This window comes from Protopterus annectens, chromosome 6.part0 (assembly GCF_019279795.1).
Source record: "Protopterus annectens isolate FY-2018-M chromosome 6.part0, PAN1.0, whole genome shotgun sequence".
NCBI classification, from domain to species: Eukaryota; Metazoa; Chordata; order Ceratodontiformes; family Protopteridae; genus Protopterus; species Protopterus annectens.
The window spans coordinates 842,843,972-842,853,621 of NC_056737.1; the positions used below are offsets into that span (position 1 = coordinate 842,843,972).

A 9,650-nucleotide genomic window follows, 5' to 3' on the forward strand; every position below is an offset into this window, starting at 1 on the left:
GATGCACTTCTGAATTCAACCAAAAACACCACAAATTGCAAACTATAGAACCAAAACCAGGTAGCCAAAACTACTGAAGATGTTACTGGTATGTCTAATCCATTGAGTAGGCAAATTAAGGAATGTAGAGATCATATTTTTAAATTTCTGGTCATACAGCAATTGGTCAAAGATGTACAAGGAAAATACTTAGATGTACACCTGGAATTGGGTGAACTGAAATGGCAGTTGAGGCTAAATGCAACTTAATTACCAGTTATTAATGAAACAGTAAGCATTTCTAGTGTTTTAAAGCTAAAAAAAGTTTAGGATAGAAATATAGGTTTAAGAATCGGTTTATTGTATGGTTTGATGTAATTATTATAACTGTTTTAATAGACTGCATTTTTTTAGTCAATTGTTAATTAATTGGTTAATTGGGAGTATTGTTTAAAGGCTGGGTTAATTGTTGAATTTGTTCTGAGGAAGTCCCTGCATTGAGGGAAGAAAGTGCTTAACCTTGTTTTACAATAAAGTCGAGTCTATTCTACTGCTGTGCTGGTTTTGGTTCTATCCAATGGATGAGCTGAACATGCAGTCCAAATTGTGAAATGTTTGTTAGAGAAATCTAAGAGAGATGGTATCAATGTTTTCTTTAACCTTCTAATCTCAGAAAACATTCCCTGAGATGATTTACTCGGTTCACCTCTTCAGAGATTAATGTCTAGACAGACAAGAACAACCATACAGATCAGTAAACAACTAAACAATTATTGATTCCAACTGCAAAAAACAGATCAATCAAAACCCAGCTTTTGAAGAAACATCAGTCACAAAAGTTGAACTATGATAAATCTAGCAAACCTCTTAGAGCACTAAGACAAGGAGAAATCATAAGGATGCAAACAACCAAAGGAGATGACCGAGTGGGTATTATCAACAATGTCTGTGAGGAACCGAGATCCTATATTGTTTTGTCAGAGGGAATGGAATTCAGAAGAAACCAAAGACATATGCTTCCAGTTTCTGAACCGTTGATACACCAGATTGCCTGTGCCAAAGACTCTATTTCTCAGAGTGACCTTACACTTGTTCACATTTTGCAGGACAGTGTATTTTCCTCAAATAATCCTGATGCAACCCCTGAAGTTCCTACTGAAAAGAATTCCCTCAGAGACTGTCCCTGTTGCTAAACCCAGTAAAAGCTTTTATGTAACCAGGTCGGGTAGAATTTTCAGACCCAATCCAAAATATACAGCCACTTGGACTTGAGTTGTTTTGCTATTAATACTAAAATGTTATCTAGCGTGTAGAAGTAATGTGAATCGGTTAATTTGAATATACAATTTCTAATTACAGTTCCTGACAATGTTTATGTACAGTAAATATCTTGAACCCATACACCCCTTTATTGTCTCTTTTGAATGCATGAAACAAATGAAAGAAGTGAAAGGATATTAGCTTCCATTTGGGACTCACCTAAGACCTCCCATATACTGCAAGACTGTCATTTTAAACAAAACTCTATGATCAGCACAGACTGACTGCCTTTACTCTGCTTGTCAAACCCAGTAAAAATCATGGAGATATTTGTGTCAGTAGAATAGCAAACTGCTTATTGATCCTGAATTCTGTAGGAGCAAAACTCAACATGAGTGAATTAGAGAAATGGCTTATGAATATGAATACCTTTAAGGTATATGAGGTTTCCTGTGTTTTATAAATGTGCAAGAACACCATCTATTTATTTATATGCACTAATTGCTTACTGTCTATCTACACTGTCTTTCATCATACCTTGACTGGCTTGACATCAGTTTTCAGAACAATTAATCTGCGGCCTTCTAGTTTGTGAGGCCATAGTCCCCAAATCATATTGGACCTCTTAAAATGTAAAAGGCTTGGCATATTTGTGTCTTATAAAGGCAAGGTTAGAAAAGAGTTGAGCCATATACAGACCAGCTGTGATACATTTTTTCCCTTTGCTAGGTACTTTTATGCATGCCGATCATGACAGAAACTACGTTTGCCTCTGAACTGTGACCAAATTCATACTGCATGTCTCAGCCCATCTACATCTTTATTGCCCCCTTTGTATGTGTTATGGCTGACCAGATGAAAAGAAAAGAAAAGAAAAGCAATTTACTCAGTATTACATATTATGATATAAATAAAATGAAAACTCACGTTTCTCTGCTACCTGCTGTCCGTTGGTAAGCCCATCCAAGAGCAGTTCTGAATCTTATCACTTTTGCTCTAGTCTCTATTAAGAATCTTGCTAAATGTTAGCTCATAAGTGGTTTCAGTTTGATAACAGTCACTGATGCTTCTGTTTAGAAGCATTCTAAAATGTTTTGTTGTCGGACTGCCTCATCTCCCAGTTTCTGTCCCTATTGCTCCTAATGAACTTATTTTCATGTCAGATGAAATGCTCTTGTATTTTTTTTTAACAAGAAACATCTTTATTGAATTATCACTTATGACATAGATAGTCATACCTTTATATAAAAGAAAACAAACCATATTGACATATTTTAACTTCAAACATTATACAGCACATATAATCTACTATAAAGTCATTGTCATTCGAACTTTACATAGCTCATTCAATTCCTTCCTTCTCCAAAACATTATTCTGTATGTATTGTTCCCACAATACAAATTTATTTCTATACAGTTTGCTCCTACTCATTTCTAAAGATCTCACTTCCAATTATTTTATCTCTGTTAATATATTCACTACTTCTAGTACTGCAGGTTTAGAATGTGATTTCCATTTTCTAGTAATTGCTTTTTGTTAGCCACCAGAATTAAACTCAGAAAGGCTTTACTATGTCTGCGCAATTCTGATTTTGTATCACAGCTCAAAAAATCATTGCCTTAGTTATACCTATTTGCTCACCCAGTATTTCAGACAGTGTAGTCTGCAGGGAATTTTTAAAGTCTGACAACTCATTACACGTCCATAAAATGTGTTCCCAATCACCTCTTTCTTCCCCATCACAACTCCAACATTTGCTGCCTGCCTGAGGAAAAATTATTTGGAGTTTGCTTGGGGGAATAAAAATGCCTATGTAATCACTTCAAAGCAAAAATCTTAAATCTTCTAAACTTTATTACATATTTGGGTGCCATACATATATCCTGCCATTGCTTCTTTGTGAATTGTATATCCAATCTCTCTTCTCAATCCTTTCTAACCTCCTCTGATTGATTCCTGTAGTTATCATGCAATATGTTATATGCCCTACTAATTATCTCTTTTTAACAGCAGCTTCTGTTCTACATAATACTAAAAACTCTACCACTGCTGGGCACTTAGAATCCCCCTATTTTATTTTGTTTGCTAATACTCTGATACAAATCCTTGATAGGGAAGGCAGCAGTATAAGGAAGCTTACCATAAGAGTAGATATTCAGCCATTATATACCCTCACAGGCTGCAGACAGCTACCTTCCAAAGCATCAAAGGCACCATCCATATGCCCAAACCATTAGCTTAAGATGAGCTGACTATATAAAAAAAAAAGTAGTTTAGTCGCCAAGCCCTTCACAGCTTTCATGCCAAAAGAGAGATAAAGGCTAAAGCCTTGAAAAGGACAATACTAGGAGAGGGAAAACAAAAATATATATCTATATATGGTAATAGTGCATATTATCAAATGTTTTTGCTTGAATCACAGAATATCAAACAAAAAAGCATTGAATCACAAAACATTGATAAAAATGTGGCAAAGAAAATGGTTCTCCCCCTGCTGGGACAATTTTAAAATGTTTAATGTTTCAATGTTTTTTTTTTATCAATATTTCATTCTTTGAACAAAAAATATTCAATATTTTGGAATGTAAACAGATTATATATCTACCTATCAGGAAAGTCTTCAAGGTACACCACCACGAGCTTACACTGTGTCAACAGCGATAAAAACACTTTTTATTCAAAGAAAAACAATAAAAATGTTAAAAACATGAAATTCTCAGCTGAGATAAGCACTTTCAGTTTCTTAAGCCTTTTTCAGATCATAAATAACAAGTGCTGGGTAAAAACATAAATATTGTGTTGCAGCCAATCCAGTGGCTTAAAAATATTTTTTATCCTATCAACAGTGCACTTCTTAACTCTTAGTACTTGGTCAGAAACAAACTCCGTTTGGCTAGGCGTATATAGGCCCTAGGGCCAATAGCCTAGTACCTACTTATGAACCTATAAACATCTCCACTAGGTTAAGATAAATACATACATGCCTGAATTTATGTATGCATTTTCTTATAGTTTGCTTTTCATTTATTAAGCCATTCTAATGTCCAGTACAGAATTTGTTTCAAATTTACTCAAAGTAATATTAAGTAATATGTGCTATTTGGTTTATAACTTGAATGGTGTATTCAGTTACTGCTAATAGTGCATTTTTCTGTCTTTTGTCAAGGCCCCTTACTTTAAAAGCATTACTAGGGCATTTGATGATTCATATGATGGGATTAATTCCTTGATTACATGGGGTTAATGGTGTGCAGACATTTTATACTCTTTGGCCTAGATGGTTATAGCCAAGGTTTTAGTTGTCCACTGAAATTATGTAATAAATTGATGGCATTATATGTTTGGCTTAGTTTTATGTATTTGCAACAATTTAAATATATGTCAGTCTAACGTTTAATGTCAGAAAAACACATCTAATTCCAGTTCTCAGTTAAAATAGATCACTCTACCACATTATTCTCATTAACCTCACCTGTTATGGAATATAACACAGTATGCTGTAGTTTTCAAACAAGATGCCTGAAACAACTTGAAAAGGGTATAGGTCTCTTAATAGAAAAATCAAATAGTTGGAAAACCTGATTTCTGGAAATATTTTAGGAACTATTTTTTGCATGGTTTTTTTTTTATATAAATTATTAAGGTTACATCTATCTGTTTACCTTTGTGAAAGTCTATGATTGGAACAAGACAATAGGGGAGCTAACATCAGACTTGGGAATCTAACACTAAAAAATAAAAATCAATAATAGAAGTATGCGGCAGATATTTTAGGTAACACCTTTCGAGCTTATGGAGTAAATTAATTTAATCTGCTGCCACAACTCTCTCTGTTTTAGCTGATTTTCCCAATTTCCCCCAGGAGTCAATTTTAACCTTCTCAATAACTGAAAACAAGAACATATTGAAATTAATACACTGACTGCTAGAAATAAGTGGCAGATACTTTAGACGACATCTTTCAAGCTGATTGTAAGTTTCCTTTTACAGTAAGAACAGGTCATTCTTTAATGGAATTCAAAATAGTTTGGTAAAGGAGAAATAAGTTGTAAGCTGACACTCAACCCTAAAAATGCATTACTTCCTTGCAGCCTTACTGAACATTTCTTTCCTCAATCAAACAACAGTCAGGATGTATTGCTCCCAGGAAAAATAATTACAAAAAACTTCAAAAACTGTTTGTTGAAGTAATCAAAAACTGATTTAATAAAAATCCAAAAGACTGATTAAGCGCTCTTATCTTAATGAATGGACTTCATCAGAATCATAATAACTGCAACAGTAAAACCATTTAAATAGTCAGTGAACCATCACGTGTAATCAATAATTACACAAATAATAATGAAAATAGTAGAGCAACATCTTATTATCAAAATCAGCCCTTAAACTTACACATTATTATATAACCTCGAAAAACTAAAATAAAGAATCAAAGTTATTAAATAACTAAAGAATAGCTGCCTTCTTTAAAATACAGTTAATGGCTGCCTTTAAGACCTGGTGGGTCATGTAATGTTAATTTAATCTGCAGGACTGGCCTTTGCTCAACTGGTGCCCTAGGCAAAAGGTCTTCACAGTGCCCCCCCCACACACACACACACTACCTGGTGCTGTCATCCTGGTCTACCTATAACATCCACATTACTGGAAAAGAGCCCCTGCTAGAGTGGCGCCCTAGGTGGCTGCCTAGTTGGCCTATGCCTAAGGCCGGCTATGTTAATCTGCCACCACAACTCTCTCTGTTTTAGGTGGTTTTACCAGTTTCCCCCAGGAGTCAATTTTAACCTTCTCAGTAACTGAAAACAAGGACTTACTAAGATGAATACACTGACAACTAGAAATAAGTGGCAGGTACTTTAGAAGACATCTTTCAAGATTATTTAGTAAGTCTCCTATTACAATAAGAACAGGACATTCTTTAATGAAGTTCAAAATAGTTTGATACAGGGGAAGTAGAAAACAGATCAAGATTCTTTAAGGCCAATAGGTTGTAAGCTGACAGTCAAACCTAGGAATACATTATGTCCTTGCAAATTTACTGAACATTTCTTCCATCAATGTATGTATACAAAACATGTTTCTTTGCTAGGGGGGGCAGCTATCTTTGTTAGACCTGAATCATATTTGTTACTGTGCTCTGTACTGACTTCAGATTACAGTCATCTTTTCTACAAAGAGGCTTTACAAACTGGACACATTACTACAGATTTGGTCTGACAAAATATTATTTTTTAGACATTATCACATGCCTTCTTTGCTGAACACATTGCTGTAAAGTTGGACTGACAAGGGATCTGAAGAAAGTATCATTGCCTCCCTTCTTCTACTGAAGTGCCTTCCTGTTGCATCATAGCTTTTTATTTCCCTTTCTGTATGCCTTATCAAAATTGCTGCATTGTTTATTAATTAATGCAATCTCACATTCCTTTTCTGCATTAATGATTTTTACCTTTTGTCCAGTATTCTTGGTATAAATTTTATCCTGAAGTTCATTCTCTGTTTTATCCAATAATTAGAGAATGTGAAACATGGTGGTGCAGTAGTTAATGTTACTGCTGTCAACTCCAGGGCCAGGGTCCAGTCGTATAGCTTTTATCTCCAAGATTTCTCCCACCTTTAGATTCTTAACCACTCCCTCAAATTCTATACTTCGTTATGTTCCAGGATATTATTTTATGTGTTAAAACTATTTAATAAGCATGTTACTTTTATGGTATGCATGAAAAATGTATGTTGGGAGATGTTTTATATATATATATATATATATATATATATATATATATATTTACATTTTTTTACCTTTTCATGTGCCTAATTGCTTATGACTGATTTTTTAAGCAGTCAATAGTTTAGAAATAACTTAAAGTTTCAGCTATGCATTTTAATCTTTCCCAGTGTATTTATTGTTTCAGACAATTTCTCAAAAAGCATCAAGGAAATATATTGTAAAACAGTTGCTGTTTTTCACTGTATTTTGAATTATGTTAATTAGGACAGACAAGATGTTGAGAGAAATGACTGCAGGCCATCAAATACTAAATCAATAAACAAACAGTGTATGTGTGTTTGTGTGTATACGTTCAGCCTGTTAAGCATGAATGTATACATGTAAGTTGCAAGGTGGGAACATATATTTAAAAAAACTTCATGGAAAATAAGTGGAAAGTAATAGTGTCTTATCAGAACAACTGCCTTATCAGTTGTACCATGGAAACTGAATGCATTGTAGGTATGGATAAGAAGCAAAAAATTATTTATTAATATTATAAAATACTGAATTATTTTAAGAAGTGTAGAATGCAAATAATAATGGCACAGGAAATACACTTAGAAATGAGTATGTTAATCTGGCAAAGAAAATATTCTAGAATAGTTATTCAGCAGAAAAACAGAAAGAAAAAAGGGGGTAATAATACTGTATTCAAGAGGTGCTCCAATAGTGATAGAGGAGGAGAAGGAGGGCAAGAGTTAAATGGGGAAACTTGTTTCTCCTCCCAGAACAAGGTGGTTTAGGATTATCAGATTTGCAGAGATACTTTACTGCTATGCAGTTAAGGCTCATATATCTATCTATATCTATCTATCTATATATATATATATATATATATATATATATATATATATATATATATATACACACACACACACACACACACACACACACACACACACACACACACACACACACACACACACACACACACACACACACACACACACACACACACACACACACATACATACATATCACAAGCAGAAAACTACAAATCAAAGTGGAAAGAAATGACGTTAAAATGGGGAGTGGCAATTCATGAAATAAAGAAACGGAAGATTTTTGAATGTAGGTACTTAAGGAGAACAGTAACAACCATGCAGAATATCATATGTACAAGGTAACAGAAAATATTTTGAGAACTAAGCCAATATGAGAATGGAGAAAAGACATTTTGCAAACAGAGATGACTATAAGTTGGAGCACAGTAGATAGGTAAATGGGGACTGAAATTTACTAACGAAAATGTATAAAAGAACCGAGATATTTGGAGCAAATAACTTGGGAGGAAAAAGCCATAGACTGAGACAAGGCCAATGGCTGATGTTTGAACTGCAGGTTGGAGACTGCATTCCCTAGCAGGGATTGATAACAAAGTATAGGCGTAGAGAAACGGATAGGGGAGTGTTAAATGAAAGTTTACATTTGAATCTAGAACAGAAGCTACAGTAAAAAAAAATGATAATTAGATTATATAAAATAATCCAGGATAACTATAAGAATCAAAAAGAAAAGGTTAGTCAAGACTGGAAAATGAGAATGGAAAGGCCATAGATAAAGAAAATAATGGGAGAATATTTGTATGGCTCCCAGTTATGCAACAAAATCTAGAAAGTTTAGGATTTTTGCATGGAAGTGTTTGCACAGGTATTTTTATACTCTAAGTAGATAGACTTTAGAGACATTTTCCACAGTCAGAAAGCAATTGCTGTAGATGTGATGGAAAAGAGGGGTAATGGGAACATGTGTTTTGGAAATGTAAAGAATTGATAGATTTTTAGAAATTCCCTACAGAGTACTTTGTCAGAAATGTTGTGGAACAAATTATTTTAACTAAATACATTCTTTTTTTCAGCTGGAATGAAAAACTGACCAGGAAGCCCAGGAACACATATAAATGAACTTTTAATGTGAAAACACAAAATAAAATCATGGTTAAGCACTTTCTTCTGTGAACAGACCTCTTCAGAACCATGAGTTACAAAGACTGCGATGCTGCTTAAAAGCTTAAATGAGCTGGAACCATATTCCCAGCAAAAAACAATTAAATGCTTCAAGTCCTGAAAACATCGCAAGTGTTTTAAAGAGGCATGAGCTTGCAAAGAAAAACAGAAGAAAAGAAAAAAGTTAATAGTTAATAAAAGATGCTGTAGAATACTGTAAAGTTCTGTAAAATAAATCTATGACATAAATCTTATTCTCTCTCCTCTTAAGTTCACTCGATATAGAAATATAGTCATTAAGACCGGGTGGATTTGCTGCATCTAGTAAGTTGCTAGTGCATCTCCCTGTGCAGCAATTTGTTCTCCCAGTCTCCAACAAAAGCAGCTGTTTCAACTTGTTCCAGTCCTAAAAAAGAAAATTTCCTGAAATTCTTACATATACAAGCATGTCTGGCCAGTACACTTTTCTGGTCTTTCTTGGCTATTCTATAAAGGCATTGATATATCCTCCTGTTGAAAGCATTCTTAGTCTTGCCTGTATAAAAAGCAGGACATGAAGTGCATCTGGCCAGGTAAACAATCCTTTCTGAAAAGCAATTGAACTTACCATGAGCATTCATGCCTCTAACCTTGTCAAACAAATCACACTCAAATATTGTTTCAATAAATGAGCACTGATGACAGCAGCCACATT

At 34.2% G+C, this 9,650-nt stretch overlaps 1 long non-coding RNA gene across 1 annotated transcript in view; it reads left to right on the forward strand.

Annotated features, from left to right (window-relative positions):
* Positions 1–9,210, forward strand: part of LOC122804077 — a 219,087-nt gene extending 209,877 nt beyond the window's left edge. Inside the window, exon 2 of the long non-coding RNA XR_006365169.1 lies at positions 8,869–9,210. This is a non-coding gene — a long non-coding RNA (uncharacterized LOC122804077). The remainder of the gene's footprint in view (positions 1–8,868) is intronic.
* The last annotated feature ends 440 nt before the right edge of the window (positions 9,211–9,650 follow it).